Source organism: Dermacentor variabilis, chromosome 9 (genome assembly GCF_050947875.1).
Source record: "Dermacentor variabilis isolate Ectoservices chromosome 9, ASM5094787v1, whole genome shotgun sequence".
NCBI classification, from domain to species: Eukaryota; Metazoa; Arthropoda; class Arachnida; order Ixodida; family Ixodidae; genus Dermacentor; species Dermacentor variabilis.
The window spans coordinates 48,917,288-48,934,436 of record NC_134576.1 but is presented as its reverse complement, the minus strand read 5'-3'; positions in this window follow the sequence as shown (position 1 = coordinate 48,934,436).

Genomic DNA, 17,149 nt, shown 5'->3' with positions numbered 1-17,149 from the left:
GCTTTAGTTCCAGTGAAGCGGGTGAGATAGTCCGTCGCCACTGCGATCCACTTATTTCCGGATGTTGACGCCGGAAACGGACCCAACAAATCCATCCCGATCTGCTGAAATGGTCGGCAAAGAGGTTTGATCGGCTGCAGTAATCCTGCTGACCTTGTCGGTGGTGTCGTGCGTCGCTGACAGTCTCGGCATGTCTTGACCTAACGGGCGACGTCGGCGGTCAGACGCGGCTAGTAATACCTTTCCTGTATCCTCGACAGCGTTCCGGAGAATCCGAGGTGCCCAGCGGTTGGTTCGTCATGTAGGGCGTACAATACTTCTGGACGCAGCGCTGACGGAAGAACAAGAAGGTAGCTGGGCGGACTGGTGAGAAGTTCTTCTTTGCGAGCAGGTTGTTTTGTAATGTGAACGAAGACAATCCGCGCTGAAATGCCCTAGGTATTACGTCGGTGTTCCGTTCCAAATACTCGACGAGGTCTTTTAGCTCCGGGTCTGCTCGTTGCTGTTTAGTGAAGTCTTCTGCGCTTATTATTCCGAGGAAGGCGTCCTTATACTCGTCGTTTCCGGCGGGGGATCGATGGGGGCGCGTGATAGGCAGTCGGCGTCTGAGTGCTTTCGTCCGGATTGGTAGATTACCGTGGCGTCACATTCTTGCAGTCTGAGGCTCCACCTCGCCAACCGTCCAGAAGGGTCCTTTAATTTATCTAGCCAACACAACGCGTGATGGCCGCTGACGACTTTGGATGGCCTGTCATATAGGTAAGGGCGGAATTTTCATCATCATCATCATCATCATCATCATCATCAGCCTGGTTACGCCCACTGCAGGGCAAAGGCCTCTCCCATACTTCTCCAACAACCCCGGTCATGTACTAATTGTGGCCATGCCGTCCCTGCAAACTTCTTAATCTCATCCGCCCGCCTATCTTTCTGCCGCCCCCTGCTACGCTTCCCTTCCCTTGGGATCCAGTCCGTAACCCTTAATGACCATCGGTTATCTTCCCTCCTCATTACATGTCCTGCCCATGCCCATTTTTTTCTTGATTTCAACTAAGATGTTATTAACTCGCGTTTGTTCCCTCACCCAATCTGCTCTTTTCTTATCCCTTAACGTTACACCTATCATTCTTCTTTCCATAGCTCGTTGTGTCGTCCTCAATTTGAGTAGAACCCTTTTAGTAAGCCTCCAGGTTTCTGCCCCGTAGGTGAGTACTGGTAAGACACAGCTATTATATACTTTTCTCTTGAGGGATAATGGCAACCTGCTGTTCATGATTTGGGAATGCCTGCCAAACGCACCCCAGCCCATTCTTATTCTTCTGATTATTTCCGTCTCATGATCCGGATCCGCCGTTACTACCTGCCCTAAGTAGATGTATTCCCTTATGACTTCCAGTGCCTCGCTGCCTATTGTAAATTGCTGTTCTCTCCCGAGACTGTTAAGCATTACTTTAGTTTTCTGCAGATAAATTTTTAGACCCACTCTTCTGCTTTGCCTCTCCAGGTCAGTGAGCATGCATTGCAATTGGTCCCCTGAGTTACTAAGCAAGGCAATATCATCAGCGAATCGCAAGTTACTAAGGTATTCTCCATTAACTTTTATCCCCAATTCTTCCCAATCCAGGTCTCTGAATACCTCCTGTAAACACGCTGTGAATAGCATTGGAGATATCGTATCTCCCTGCCTGACGCCTTTCTTTATTGGGATTTTGTTGCTTGCTTTACGGAGGACTACGGTGGCTGTGGAGCCGCTATAGATATCTTCCAGTATTTTTACGTATGGCTCATCTACACCCTGATTCCGCAATGCCTCCATGACTGCTGAGGTTTCGACTGAATCAAACGCTTTCTCGTAATCAATGAAAGCTATATATAAGGGTTGGTTATATTCTGCACATTTGTCTATCACTTGATTGATAGTGTGAATATGGTCTATTGTTGAGTAGCCTTTACGGAATCCTGCCTGGTCCTTTGGTTGCCAGAAGTCTAAGGTGTTCCTGATTCTATTTGCAATTACCTTAGTAAATACTTTGTAGGCAACGGAGAGTAAGCTGATCGGTCTATAATTTTTCAAGTCTTTGGCGTCCCCTTTCTTATGAATTAGGATTATGTTAGCGTTCTTCCAAGATTCCGGTACGCCCGAGGTCATGAGGCATTGCGTATGCAGGGTGGCCAGTTTCTCTAGAACAATCTGTCCACCATCCTTCAACAAATCTGCTGTTACCTGATCCTCCCGAGCTGCCTTCCCCCTTTGCATATCTCCTAAGGCTTTCTTTACTTCTTCCGGCGTTACCTTCGGGATTTCGAATTCCTCTAGACTATTTTCTCTTCCATTATCGTCGTTGATGCCACTGGTACTGTATACGGAATTTTGCTGTAGCCCAAATGATGGCGAGGCACTCCTTTTCAGTCGTAGAATAATTAATTGCCTTCCGCTTTTGACAGTGACCGACTAGATATCACCCGTTCAAGTCTGTCTTTCATCTGGAATAGGACGGCACCGAGGCCTAGGGTACTGGCGTCAGTGTGGATTTCGGTATCGGCGTCTCGTCGAAGTGTGCAAGCACCGGAGGTGACTGCAGGCGTTGTTTGAGTTCTTGAAATGCATCGGCTTGCGGCGTTTCCCACTTGAACTCGACATCACATTTGGTTATATCTGTTAACGGCTCCGCGATGCGTGAAAAGTCCTTGACAAAGCGCCTGAAGTAGGCACACACGCCAAGGAATCTACGCACTGCCTTTTTGTCGATGGGCTGCGGGAACTTTGCGATGGCAGCTGTTTTCTGCGGGTCGGGGCGTACTCCGGATTTGCTAATGACGTAGCCTAGGAAAGGAAGCTCATCGTAAGCGAAGCGGCACTTTTCTGGCTTCAGAGTGAGCCCTGACAATTTGATGGCCTCTAGTACTGTCGCAAGCGGCCTAATATGATCATCGAAATTTCCGGCGACGACAACGACGTCATCCAAGCAAACAAGATAGATCTGCCACTTCAGTCCTGCTAACACCGTGTCCATGTCGCGCTGGAAGGTTTCAGCCACAAAGCACAGTCCAAATGGCATGACCTTGAACTCGTAGAGGCCGTCTGGCATGATGAAGGTGGTCTTCTCGCGATCTCTTTTGTCGACTTCTATTTGCCAGTAGCCAGACTTGAAATCCATCGACGAGAAGTATTTAGCGTTGCTGAGCGGATCCAATGCGTCGTCTATCCGTAGAAGGGGGTATACGTCTTTCTTCGTGATCTTGTTCAGTCGACGATAATCGACGCGGAAACGTAGGGTTCCGTGCAGGAGATGCCCACGGGCTTTTCGACGGCTGGATGATGTCGCGGAACATTTCGTCGACTTGTTGCCTAACAGCTTCACGTTCTCGCATCGAAACTCGGTAAGGGCTCTGGCGGAGTTGTTCAGCGCACTCTTTGGTTATTATTTATGCGATGCTTTGCAACTGGTGTTTGTAGAATCCTCTATGACGCCGAAAAGTAGTCTTTGTTTTGTCGGAAAGACTTCTGAGCTGTTGCTGCTTGCTCATGGGGAGACTTGGATTTACGTCGAAGTCTGGTTCGGGGACTATGGTCGGCGGGGTAGATGCGGCAGAATCTGAGAGAACAAATGCATTGCTCGTTTCCACAATTTCCTTGATGTACGCGATTGTCGTGCCCTTGCTGATGTGTTCGAACTCTTGGCTGAAGTTGGTTAGCGTCACTTCCGTTTTCCCTCCATGCAATCGAGTGATCCCTCTTGCGACGCAAATTTCACGGTCGAGCTTTACATGATGGTCACCCTCGATGACACCTTCTACGTCGGCACATGTTTTGGTGCCGACGGAAATGAATATGCTGGAGCGAGGCGGGATACTGACTTGATTTTCGAGCACACTCAAGGTCTGCTGACTGCGAGACCTCTCCGGCGGTATCGCTTGATTTTCCGACAGCGTCATCGATTTCGACTTCAGGTCGATGATTGCGCCGTGTTGGTTGAGGAAGTCCATGCCGCTAATGACGTCTCGTGAACACTGTTGGAGGATAACGAAGGTGGCAGGGTATGTCCGGTCCTGAACGGTAATTATTGCCATGCAGATTCCAGTCGGCGTAATGAGGCGTCCTCCAGCGGTGCGAATTTGAGGGCCCTCCCAAGCAGCCTTAACCTTCTTCAACTGGGTGGCGATGTGTGCACTCATGACGGAGTAATCGGCCCCTGTGTCGACTAAGGCGGTAACTGCGTAGCCGTCGAGACGCACGTCGAGGTCGGTGCTTCTTTTTCTTGTGTTACAGTTAGGTCGGAGGACGGAATTGAGGCGTTACAGGGCCCTGCCGCGGTCACGGAGGGGGCCCTTGACGGCGTGTGATGGCGGCGTACGCCATCGCTTCTGGCTGGGGCTGCGGTAATTGAGGTTGCACCTGAGGAACCCCAAGCGATCGCTGTACCTCATCTTTCACGATGTCGGCGATCGAGGCCACGTGCAGCTGCGACGAAGGCTGGACCTTGCACAGTTCTTCACGCACAATGGCCCCGATGGTCTCTTGAAGGTCGTCGGAACCCAGTCCTTGCATGGCGTGCTGTGGCGTGAGCCCCTGGCGCTTATACTGTCGGGAGCGCATTTCAGAGATTTCTCGATCGTCGATGCCTCTGCAGAAAACTCAGCTACAGTTTTCAGTGGGTTACGAATAAGTCCGGCGAGAAGTTCTTGCTTGTCGCCCCGCATCAGGAAGCGGACTTTTTTTCTCCTCCGACATTTCCGGGTCGGCGTGCCGCTAAAGACGGGCCATCTCCTCCTTGAAATCATGATCGTCTCATTTGGCGTCTGCGCTCGGGTTGCTAGTAGAGCTTGGGCTCACTCTTTTCGCACGACGATTGTAAATGTCTCCAAGCCTCTTCGGAACAGGTCCTACGTCGTTAAGGTGACTTCTGGATTCTCGAACAAGGTCCTGGTGGCATCTTCCAATGCGAAATAGACATGTCGGAGCTTATCGCTGACCCAACTCTTAAACGTAGCGACCCTCTCATACGTCTCCAGCCAGCTTTCAGGGTCCTCAAATGTGGAACCGCGTAACCTCGGTGGCTCGCTGGGCTGCTGCAGAACTATTGGGGACGCTGAGGCTTACATTGAGGCTGTCTTCTTGCTCGTCTCTGGACCATCTTCTCGGACGATCTTCCTTGTCGTCTCTGGTAGAATTCCGAGCTCCGGGGGCAGTTGCTGTAGCCGGCGGCTTGCTCGAAGTACCGGCACGACGTTGGTGTTGTCTTTGCGGTGCGGGCCTTAATTACGGCTTGTCAGGGGCGTTCGGTATATGAACGTAAAGCACCTCCACCAGATGTCACGTAGTAGTGACGGTGAAGAAGGCAGCCAAACTGTGATTATAGAAACTTGCGTTTTATTGGGCGAACTTGCGCTCTCAAAAGCAGGCTGTACTCAAAGAACAACGATAGCGGCGAACACACTCGGTGATCATCGAAAATCTGATCAGCGGGTCAAGCGCGTCGGCTCTTATAGATCAGTCGTCGAATTTTCCAGAGTAACCGCTGGGACCCGCGTGTCTTCCACAAAGTTCTGCACTATTCGCGTCGCTCATACATGCAATCAGATTACACAAGTTGCGTTGAAAGACAGCCCGACTTGTACATGACACTCATGTCAAACTTTTGCAGCCGTAGGCTCCAACGCGCCAGTCGTCCAGATGGATCTTTAAGGTTTGTCAACCAACAGAGTGAATGGTGGTCGCTGATAACTGTGAAGTGGCGGTCATATAAATATGGGCGAAATTTCATAACCGGCCATACCACGGCGAGGCATTCTTTCTCAGTTGTGGAGTAATTAGCTTCTGTGCATCAGAGTGTTCTACTTGCATAGGCAAGCACTCTTTCTTTGTCCTCCTGCCGCTGCACAAGAACAGCTCCCAAGCCAACAGTGCTGGCATCAGTGTCGAGCAATGTAGGAGCGGAATCATCAAAGTGAGCAAGAACTGGAGGTCCCTGGAGATGTTGCCGCAAATCGTTGAATGCACCTTGTTCTTCGTCGCCCCATACAAAAGCAACGTCGTCTCTCTTGAGGCGTGTTAAAGGCGACGCAATGCGAGCAAAGTCTGCAATGAACCACCTGTAATAGGCACAGAGGCCAAGGAAGCCCTTGACAGCCTTTTTATTGGATGGTACGGGAAACTGTACGACGGTGGCAATTTCTTCAGTATCTGGGCGGCCACCTGCGTGGCTGACGACATGACCAAGAAAGTGTAGTTCCGGAAAGCCAAAGTGGCAATTTTCCGGTTTCAGGGTAAGGCCGGTATACCGGATGAACTGCAGAACCACTTCAAGCCATTGGAGTTGCTTTCAAATGTTGCGGATAACAAAATGACGTCGTCGAGGTGCTCTAAGCAGGTTTTACACTTCAGGCCTGAAATAGCCTCCATAAGGCGTTGGAACGTAGCATGGGCCGAGCACAAACCGAAAGGCAAGACCTTCCAGTTGAAAATGACAAAAGAACTTGCCTTCAGTACTACAGAAATTTCTGTTGCACAACAGGATTTTTCTGTAGTAACTACAGATTCCTTAAGGAGCGACAGACTTTTCTAATGTACTACAGACATTTCTGGTCGTGACTACAGAAGTACACTCTGTCGTATGTCTGTTCTTACAATAGAAAGCTTAAGCTCTACAACAGATTTTTGTAGTACTACAGAAAAATTTGTCATCACAAGAGGCACCCTGTTGTCCCAACAGAAATGTTCCTGAACTAAGCCGACAAGCTTCTGTAGTGCTACGGAGAGCTGATGAAATACTACAGAAAACTATTGTGGCAACAGGCCCCCGATTGTGACAACGGAAGAGCTCCTGAATTAATGCGACAAACTTCTGTTGTACTACAGAGAACTGTTGTTGTACGACAAAACCTATCGTCGCAAAATGTACCCAATGATGACAACAGAAGTGCACTGAAATTATGCGGTGCGACAAACTTCTGCAGTGCCCAGTTGAAAAAGACAACAGGAATTCCTGTCGCAACTACAGAAATTTCTGTGTACGACAGAAGTTCCAACCGTTTTTATAGTTGCGACAGCAATTCTGACGCTGCAGCAGAAACATTCGGTCGCGACGGCGAAGACTTCTGAAGTCGCAACCGAAGCGCTTTCCGTCGCGGCCCTTTAAAATTGTATGTCAGTTTCGCATCGTTGGTGTACACTGTACTTTTCTCTTTCGCGGTATTCAATCGTGCTTCTCTGAAGCCGGCAATGCTGATAGCACCGACACCGGTATTAAAGTCGACGTGCCCCGCAGGGGCGTCTGCGTCAGCAGGCGTTTGGTATGTTGCGACACCACGTACCCGAGCACACGAGGGTTGGACCCTCCCGCGTGTAGCCGTGCGCGACTTAGCCGTGTCCGGGGAAAGGGGGATCCTAGTGGTTCAGCCAATACCGGCTGTTCGGACCGTTAAGGCCCCCCGACTGAGGCAACACGCCTATTCGGCCTCTGCTTCACGTAGACGGCACCTCCAGACTGACCCACCTGGAGGAAATCGGCAGTCGCCTTTTCCTGTCACTCTCTTCGCACACCTTCGTCTTTCCCTCTCACTTTTAGTCTTTCCTATTTTATTTTTTTCTTCTGATAACTTCCAACATTCTTGGCGGCGAGGGTTAACCTGGTGTGGTATGACCTACCTTGGTTATAACATATGTGGTTATAGCGACGATGTACAGTTGGCAAGGTAGGGCTTGCTTCACCGCATACCCTGCCTTGTCCCCTTGTTGGGCTCGGCGGTGGGTGACTGGCGTCGTCGCTGAATACTCAACACATTTCATGGGAACTTCCAACCCATTCTCAATGGATCGTCCTTCCAAAAGGGGGCGCACCGATGCTAAATTTCAGTTTTTCCTAAAAGGCACCGAGACTTTCCCGAAATTTTACCTTGTCCATAGTATAAACCTGACAAGAAAGCAAGAACAATTTCACCACTCGTTGTGGCGAAGCATCTCGCAGAGACCATTGGAGGCGGCTAGAAAATCACAAAGCTGGTCAGTGGGGACCTATTACTCGAACTAAAAGACAAAGCACAACACGACAAGCTAACGAACCTTGTACGACTTGGAGACATCCCTGTCAGTGTGACAGCACACCGAACCATGAATATTGCCAAAGGCGTAATTTCAGACATTGACTTGATGAACTCGACCGAAGAAGAACTCCTGGAAGGATGAAAGGATGAAAATGTAATAAGTGTACAAAGAATAAAGATCAGATGTGACAACAAGGAGCTGACAACTAAGCACCTGATTGTTACCTTTGACTCTAGCACGTTACCAGAGACATTAAAAACTGGATATACCAAAATTAGAGCACGATCATACATCCCAAACCCGCGACGTTGTTTTAAATGCCAGAGGTTTGGTCATGCTTCCCAGAGCTGCCGAGGGTGGCTAACCTATGCGAAATGCGGCATCAATGATCACTCTGCAGATGACTGTAAGGCTGAGCCCCGTTGTATCAATTGTGATGGTGGCCACCCTGCCTATTCTCGATCATGCACAGTCTGGAAAAAAGAAAAAAAGAAATAATTGCGATAAAGGTAAAAGAAAACATCACTTTCAGAGACGTAAGACAACTTATCTCACCAACATTTGCACAGAGCGCATCTTTCACCGAAGTGGTACGTCCGGGGTCAGTACCACAACGGCACTTGGCGGACGCCAGCACCACGCGTAGCGAGCGTGCGGCAACGCCACGCGCCCCCATGGTGAGAACAGCGAAGTCTACCCTACCTCTCCCGAATTTGACCACAGTGGAGGCTTCTGCTAGTGCTGGCACCAGTCAGCCCATATCAGAGGCCAAGAAAAGCCCATCAACCACCAGGGCTCCAAGGCCTTGTCTTCCGAGACAAGGCTTTCACGGAAAACACACCGCTCGCAAGAGCGCGTGTTCAATGCCTCTCAAGAGGCTATGGACACAACACACAGTCAGAAGACGCAGTTGACGCCTAAAGAGCGGCGCGATTTTGTCGACCGCTGCAGAAGAGACAAAACTCCAATTACAGGGCCCCAAAAGGGCACTCTAAGCTAAAGTAAGTTCGTTCTCTTTGACACATAGCACATCATTTATTTTAATATGGATACACTGATTATTCAGTGGAATATCAGAGGCCTGCTTTGCAACCTCGATGATGTCCAAGAAATCCTTAATGAGTCAACTCCAAAAGTGCTGTGTGTCCAAGAGACTCATTTGAAATCTAAACATAAACACTTCCTTCGTCACTATGTTATTTTTCGGAAAGATTGCGATGATGCCCTCGCATCATCTGGCGGCGTAGCCATCATAGCTGACAAATCTATAGCCTGTCAACACTTACGCCTACAAACACCCCTTGAGGCAGTGGCCGTTCGTGCTGTAATTTTAAATAAACTGATAACCATCTGCTCTTTATACATGCCGCCACATTTTCAGTTTCACAAACAAGACTTCCAAAGATTAATAGATCAGTTACCCGAACAATATCTTGTGCTTGGAGATTTAAATGCGCACAGCGACCTATGGGGCGAGTCGCGCTGCGACGCGAGAGGTCGCCTGATTGAACAGTTCCTTTTTTCTTCAGGTTCATGTCTTTTGAATGGGAAGGAGCCCACGTAATATAATGTGGCAAACAAAGCATACTCCTCAATAGATCTTAGCATTGCATCTCCTACTCTTCTACCTTACTTTATATAGAAAGTTATTAAGAACCCAACGGGAGTGACCATATCCCTGTAGTTCTAAGCACACCAATGTGTAATGAATGCCTTCTGACTAAGCTGAATGAGAAAAGTTCAAAAATCTTGCTTCTTTATCCTGGGACATGTGTACTTTAAGCATAGACGCTGCGGTTAAATATTTTACAGTTTTTCTCCTTGACACCTCCTCCAAATGTATCTCTGTAACAAGTGAATTGTCCACAAAACGCCGTCTTCCGTGGTGGAACGATCAGTGTCGAATAGCGCGTAAGAAGCAGAACAAGGCATGGGGCTTACTTTGGGATTCTCCGACACCAGAAAATCTAGTCAATTTCACGCAGGTCAAATCCCAGGGTCGCAGAACGTGGCGACAAGCTAGAAAATAGAGTTGGAGAAAGTATATGTCGGGCATTAACCTTTATACTGATGAAACAAAGGTTTGTAATAGAGTGAATGGAATAAAGGGTCGACAGCCTTACTCGCTGCCTTTGGCGACAGCATGGAACATCAGGCGAACTTTCTTGGCGCACATTTCGAACAGATATCTAGCTCGTCGCACTAATCTGAAACATTCCAAAGGTACAAAAAGCAAATAGAAGGAAAACCACTAGACCGGAAAGCACAAAATGCGAGGCATACAATAGACCTTTTTGCATGGCAGAGCTTCAGGCAGCCCTAAACAGCTGCAACAAATGTGCCCCCGGTTCTGACCGCATCGTATATGAAATTCTAAAACACCTGCCGTCTCAAACAGAAAACTCTTCCTTGTCTTTACAATTCTATATGGTCGTCTGGCCACATTCCCTCTGCTTAGAAAGAGGCCATCATAATTCCTTTTTTGAAACCGGGTAAGGACCCTTCTTCGGCAAATAGTTATAGGCCTATAGCATTGACGAGCTGCTTATGCAAAGTTCTTGAGAAGATGGTAAACAGTCGCCTGGTACATTATCTAGGAATAAACAAGAAATTAGATCCATATCAAGGTGGCTTCAGAGAAGGCAGATCGACGACAGATCAGCTTGTACGCATGGAAATGTACATCAGGGATGCGTTTGTCCACAAACAGCTTGTGTTGTCAGTGTTTCTTGACATGGAGAAGGCGTATGATACTACGTGGCGCTTCGGGATCCTTCGGGATCTTTCTGCAATGGGCATTCGCGGCAACCTGCTGAGAATAATTGAAAGTTATCTCTCTGACAGGACATTTCGTGTTAGAGTTGGCAACGTACAGTCTCGGCCATTCATGCAGGAGACAGGTGTACCGCAGGGTGGAGTACTGAGCTCTATGTTATTTATTGTTAAAATGAACTCCCTCCACAGCGTATTACCTCGCACACTCTTCTACTCCGTCTATGTGGACGATGTACAGATAGGGTTCAGGTCATGCAATGTTAGCATTTGCGAGAGGCAGCTACAGCTTGGCTTCAATAGAATCTCAAGGTGAGTGGACGAGAATGGTTTTAAATTGAACCCCCCAAAAAGCTCGTGTCTTATTTTCAAACAGGAGAGGCATACTACCACAACCAGACATTAACCTTAATGGAGAAAGACTAACTGTCTGCCCTGAACACAAATTCTTAAGTGTTATCCTGGACACAAAGCTTAACTTCATTCCCCACTTAAGATATCTTAGAGAAAAAGGCCTGAAGACCATGAACCTCCTCAAGCTGCTCTCTTGAACAACTTGGGGCAGCGACAAGAAGTGTCTGCTTAGCCTGTATAAGAGTCTTGTACAATCACGCCCCGACTACGGAGCCGTGGTGTACCACTCCGCAACAGAGACTGCGCTAAAGATTCTCGACCCAATCCGCAACCTCGGTGTACGACTGGCAACAGGCGCCTTTAGAACGAACCCTGTTGAAAGTCTCTATGTTGAGTCCAACGAATGGTCCTTACATCTACGCAGAACATTCTTAAGTTTATCCTAATACACTAAGGTAAAATCAGACACCGAACATTTACGCCATTCCGTCGTTAGCGGCCTGTCCGCTGCTAGAATTTACCGTAACCGCCCACTTATTATTACTCCTTTGAGCCTGCGCTTGGAAGCAATGGCAGAAGAAACAGACATGCACTTCCCAGAAAATATTCTAATGCCTCGGACTCGCCCATTCCCACTGCCTTGGGAATGGCAGACCATGGGGGACGATATCTCTTTTGTTGCAATAACAAAGCGTGCACCTGAGGCACACATACTATAACACTTCCTCGAACTCCAATCGAAGTACTGCTGTGCCGAGTTTTATACAGATGCTTCCAGGTCATCTGCTGGTGTCGCGTATGCAGCTCTTGGGTCATTCTTTTGCACCTCCGGTGCTCTAAATCCCAACACAAGTATTTTCACAGCTGCATCGTACGCGATACTCTCAGCTGTAAAACATATCAGACAAAGAAATCTCAATAAGGCCATCATTTTCACAGATTCATTAAGCGTAATAAGGGCCTTAATGAGTTTTCGGAAACATAACCCTGTTTTTAATGAACTATACACACGACTATGCCTAGTCTTAATGTACACCCAAAACATCGTCTTTTGTTGGGTATCTGGCCATAGGGGCATAAAAGGTAATGTAGCTGCTGACGAAAATGCAACGTCGGCCGCCTTTATTGAAACGGATATGAATAAACCCGTACCAGCAAAAGAACTTAAGACCTTCTTACGCCACAAACTGAGGAAGTACTGGCAGTATCAATGGGATAATGCAGTAATGAATAAGCTACACGTTATCAAACCAAAATTATGAAACTGGATATCTGAAAGAACAGCAAGACATAAGGAAGTGCTTCTGTGTAGATTAAAAATAGGACATAGGTACGCTACTCCCCCCGACCTTTTGACGGGAAGCGAACCTCCGACATGTACGAAATGTGGCAACAGGCTTACAGTTATTCATGTTCTTATCCAATGCACTAAAATTGAGGCAGACAGGAAAAAGTATTTCCCCTCCGCTTATCTCCAACACATACCGTTACACCCAGCATTCTTTCTGAGCAATGAACCCCTTTTTACTTTTCAAACAGTATAACACGTTTTAACAGAAACTGACACCTTAACTGTAATTTGGCCAGGCTACTTGTAGCACGGCCTCCACCGGGAGGTTGTAGCTGCAATGAAACAATTTTTTAGAGCACGTGCCTCCCAGCCCTTGCTTTCAAGGGCTTGCTGAGGCACTAGTGCTACAGCCATTACGTATTTTAATGATCATCCATATCTCGTGAAACATCTCTTGTCATCGCAGACACGATCAATCACTGTCATTTTTTAGTATGTGTATACTTGCATTTGACGCACGTTAGAGCGAATAAACTTGAGGACCTTTTACAGCCACAGTGCACCATATATATATATATATATATATATATTGCACTTTAGCGAATTTTTTTAGGCCTCTATACAGCCGTGTTTCATATACTCCCCGCAACTAACACTCATATATAATTGAGAAGCACAAATCATCGGCTTGGCGCTCTTTGACCGCATCTGGCCTTACGCCAATAAACGCTACAAATCAATCAATTAAAGTCGACCTGGCCAACTGTTATAATTGTGCCGTAACTACGAGGTACCAGCAACGCCCTACCGGCCTCCTCAAAATCGGCCGCTGATCAAAATCGTACCATCTGCGGGCATGGCTGCGTATCCGTTTTATTTGGTAAGATGTGGCACACAGGCCTGTGGACTTACATGTGTCGTTACACTGATACATTAGTTAGTTTCCCACAAATATTGCAGAAGCTTATGGGAAGCGGAAAAGAAGTTTTGGGTTGTTTCACAAAGTTGCGTGAAAAGCTGTCTCGCTCGGGTCTCATTAATCTGGTACAGCGCTGCGTGAGAAGCCAGTATGATCCACGAGCGTTTATGTAGCTATTTTGCATTGAACACACGAATTATATGCGCGCTCAAAAGTGTAAAGAACAAGAGACAACTGTCGAAATCAGCAGTAACAACTCTAACAGTGTCCCCGGTCACCGTTCTCTATTTCTGAATTTCTTATTCAATATCAATATGAAACAGCAAATTCGATGTTCTAGCACTCCACGATGTACCTGTCGATGGTAACAACACTTTTGCTCTTCTAGATATGCGGCAGCTGATGCGGTGGAGTGAAAGCGCATCTTGCCTTTCAAAATGCAAATGTAAACAGCAACGCAGACTGAAATTTTTACTGTTGACATATCCAAAATGTACTCGGCAAGCGTGTTTGGCATGGTGCAGCGGTAAGATGCTCGTTTCGGCATCCTGAGGTCTCAAGTTTAAATTCCGGGCAGGAAGTTTTTCTTTTGTCCTAATAAATTTACGCACCCTTAAACAGGTCTCTGTCAATTTTTAATTAAATATTGATCAGGAACTACAGAACTTTCGACTACAGGACGTCACACTACAGACAACAGAACTACAGACAACGGAACGACAGAAACCACGCCCCAAAATACGACGGACTGAAAATTTCTTGTTGTGTTGTTCAAGTGGGATTAAGTTCGTATAGGCCGTCTGGTGTCACAAAAGCAGTTTTTTCACGGTCTTTCGAGTCCACCTCGATTCGCCAATATCCGCTTTTGAAGTGCATCGAAGAGAAGTAACGCGCTTGTCGAAGCCTGTCGTGTGAATCGTCTATAGGGGGAAGCGGGTACACGTCTTTCCTTGTCACCTGATTTAGTTTTACGTAGTCCACACACAAACGCAAGCTGCCGTCTTTTTTTTTTACTAGAACTGCAGGAGATGCTCAGGCACTCGTTGATCGTTGGATCACGTCATCTTCAAGCATTTTTGTTACTTGTTGTATGGCTTCACGTTCTCTGGGAGCAACACGATAAGGATTTTGGTGAATTGGTCTTGCCGTATCTTCTGCAATTATTCGGTGCTTTGTTAGAGGTGTCCGGTCGACGCTGGACGTCGACGCAACGAAGTCGTTGAATTTCGCCAGTATAGTAAGAAGCCGATCTCGTTCATGCGGCAAGAAGGAGTGCTGACGTCAAATACAGGAGCTCGGTCTTGCGTAGGTACTTCTTCGAGTAGTGAGCAGCAGCCGCGGACATCCGCGACGCGGTCAAAATAAGTCACAGCCATGCCCTTTTGAAGGTGCCGTCACTCTGTGCTAAAGTTTGTTAGCAGCAGGTTCGCGCGACCATCGGCGACATTTACGATTCCTCGTGCTACCGAAATGGTCAAGTTGATTTCGTGCAAACAAGTATGAGGCTCGATAATAAAATGTACATCGCACTTATGGTTTCACGTGCCATTTTTCAAGCTTGCAGACATGAACGACATAAATAAACCTTTACGGAATGCTTATGGGTAGATGACAGACATCTCTTACCCAGAAGAAATGGACGATATCCTTCTTCAAGTTCTACGTTTACTTGGTCGTCGAAGGCTTGAATTCCCTTTCGTTGTTCGCGTAAGTGCTAAGATCACTATGGCGGGCTTTGTGCCATATGACAAGCCCCTCGCCACAGTTGCGGAAACATGAACATGTTTGGACATCGAAGGCTTCTGAACGAGACTATAGGACAGCTACCGGTCACGGTTTTATATTTGTTGACCATTGAATATGGATTAAAGAGCAGCTCCTTGACCTCGTAGAAATAAGGTGCATGTCACAGACATATTCCTATTATCTTGAAGGTAACCGTCAGTAGTCCTATGTAGCTCAACAGGACCGAAACAATGAGCTTAAACACTGGTACTGTTATGAAGCCCGCCAGTGTTTCAAAAAGTTCTCCGAGTCAAACGCCATATTTTACATCTTATTTCGCTTGTGGTTGAATGTGCTCGACCTGCGTCACCATCGACCATCGTGCGAATGCTTTCAACATTAGAAAAAAAGCAATGACAAATAAACGCATTCTCTTTCTCGTTGCCAGCGTTCTACTGCTGCCAACGCATTGTTTTCATTCTTGAAGGAGCACTGGTAGGTTAGTACGTGTTTCGAAAACCTGCGCAGAAGTTCCGTGGCTGACTTGGTCGATTGCTCAGAATGAGGTCCCGAGTCCAGTCGCAGTGTCCGGACCTTCGTGATGACGTCATTCCTAAGAGCCTGACCGCTGATTTGTTTTTTTTTTTTTGCTTACTTGTGTTTTTGAGTTCACTTTGACGCACTCCGCCATTGCTCGACGTTAATCCAACGTACTCATCCTCAGCATAGCGAAAGGCTCCGGGAAACTTTCTTTCAGACTATTTCATTCGCAGCATATGTGCATCATCACAGAGAACAGCAGTTTGATGACTTTGGTCAAGTTTGATGTGTTGTATTTCAATCATTTGCTGCTTCCTGGTTACGACACCATCAGCAGTGCCTGCCTTTTACCTAAAGACTATCCTTTCCACTTTCCTCGAAAGGCCAATGTTCGCCGCCTTCCTGACGTTGTCCTTTCCGTCACTTTCCATTGTGACCCAGGCAAGATCTGGTCGATTTCTTGGATGCGATGCCTGCGACGTTGGGTGCGGCTCAGCCGCTGTATTTTGAACGTAACTTTTTTTCAACACCATCTCCTGAACTGCTTGAAAATCGGAATGCACAAGATGCGCAAGAAAAGCATTCATGGCTTAAAGATGCCCAATAGACCTAGTGCATACACTAAGGATGCCCATAATTAGGAATTCCTGTTAAAATAATAAAAGTCATAGCTTCTGAAGAAAGTTCCAAATAAATTTGGTACAAGTATCATACAGACTACAAAGCACGCTTCTTAGTTTTATGGAGGATATATTGGCCTGGGATGTGCTGCTATGAGTAGACATCTTAACGACGTTAATCAATATACAGTCGACAGTCCAAGGCATGTATGAGATATACAAATGCAGCAACGGCTTTTGTGGACAGACTCGCTTTAGACTCTAAACTCAGCCCAAATAGTTTAGAAAAAATTGCCAGCTATCTTTAGCAATCAACTATCTTCAGCAACTCAACTATTTTGTGATCAACATTGTTTTTTTTTCTTTTCTGTAAGCAATGACCAATCTGTGGTGAACAAGAAATCATATACACCAACATAATCACACCGCTTGAAAGTAAAGCTCTCTTGAGAGAATTCATTTAGGCCACTGGAGAAGCTCTGCCTCGGGGCTGACTAAGAGGCCATTATAACAAAAATAAGTTTACTACTACTACTACTGCTACTACTACTATTAATTATTATTATTATTATTATTATTATTATTATTAGTTGTTGTTGTTGTTGTTGCTATCTTACAATAATCGTACATCAGAAGGCCGGCCAATCAAAGCCAAGGAAGTGGCTTGCGTGACTTGGCCCGGCCTGTCGGCAAACGCAGACATAATGGAAGCATGTACAGAAATGAAAAGCTGGTGAAGCTTACCACAACAAAATGAAACAGAAACTAAGCGGAAATCAGTGACAAGAGAAATACAAGAAACAAGAAAAGAGAACATGTAGTATTATACATATCTTACAACAACAACAACAACAACAATAATAATAATAATAATAATAATAATA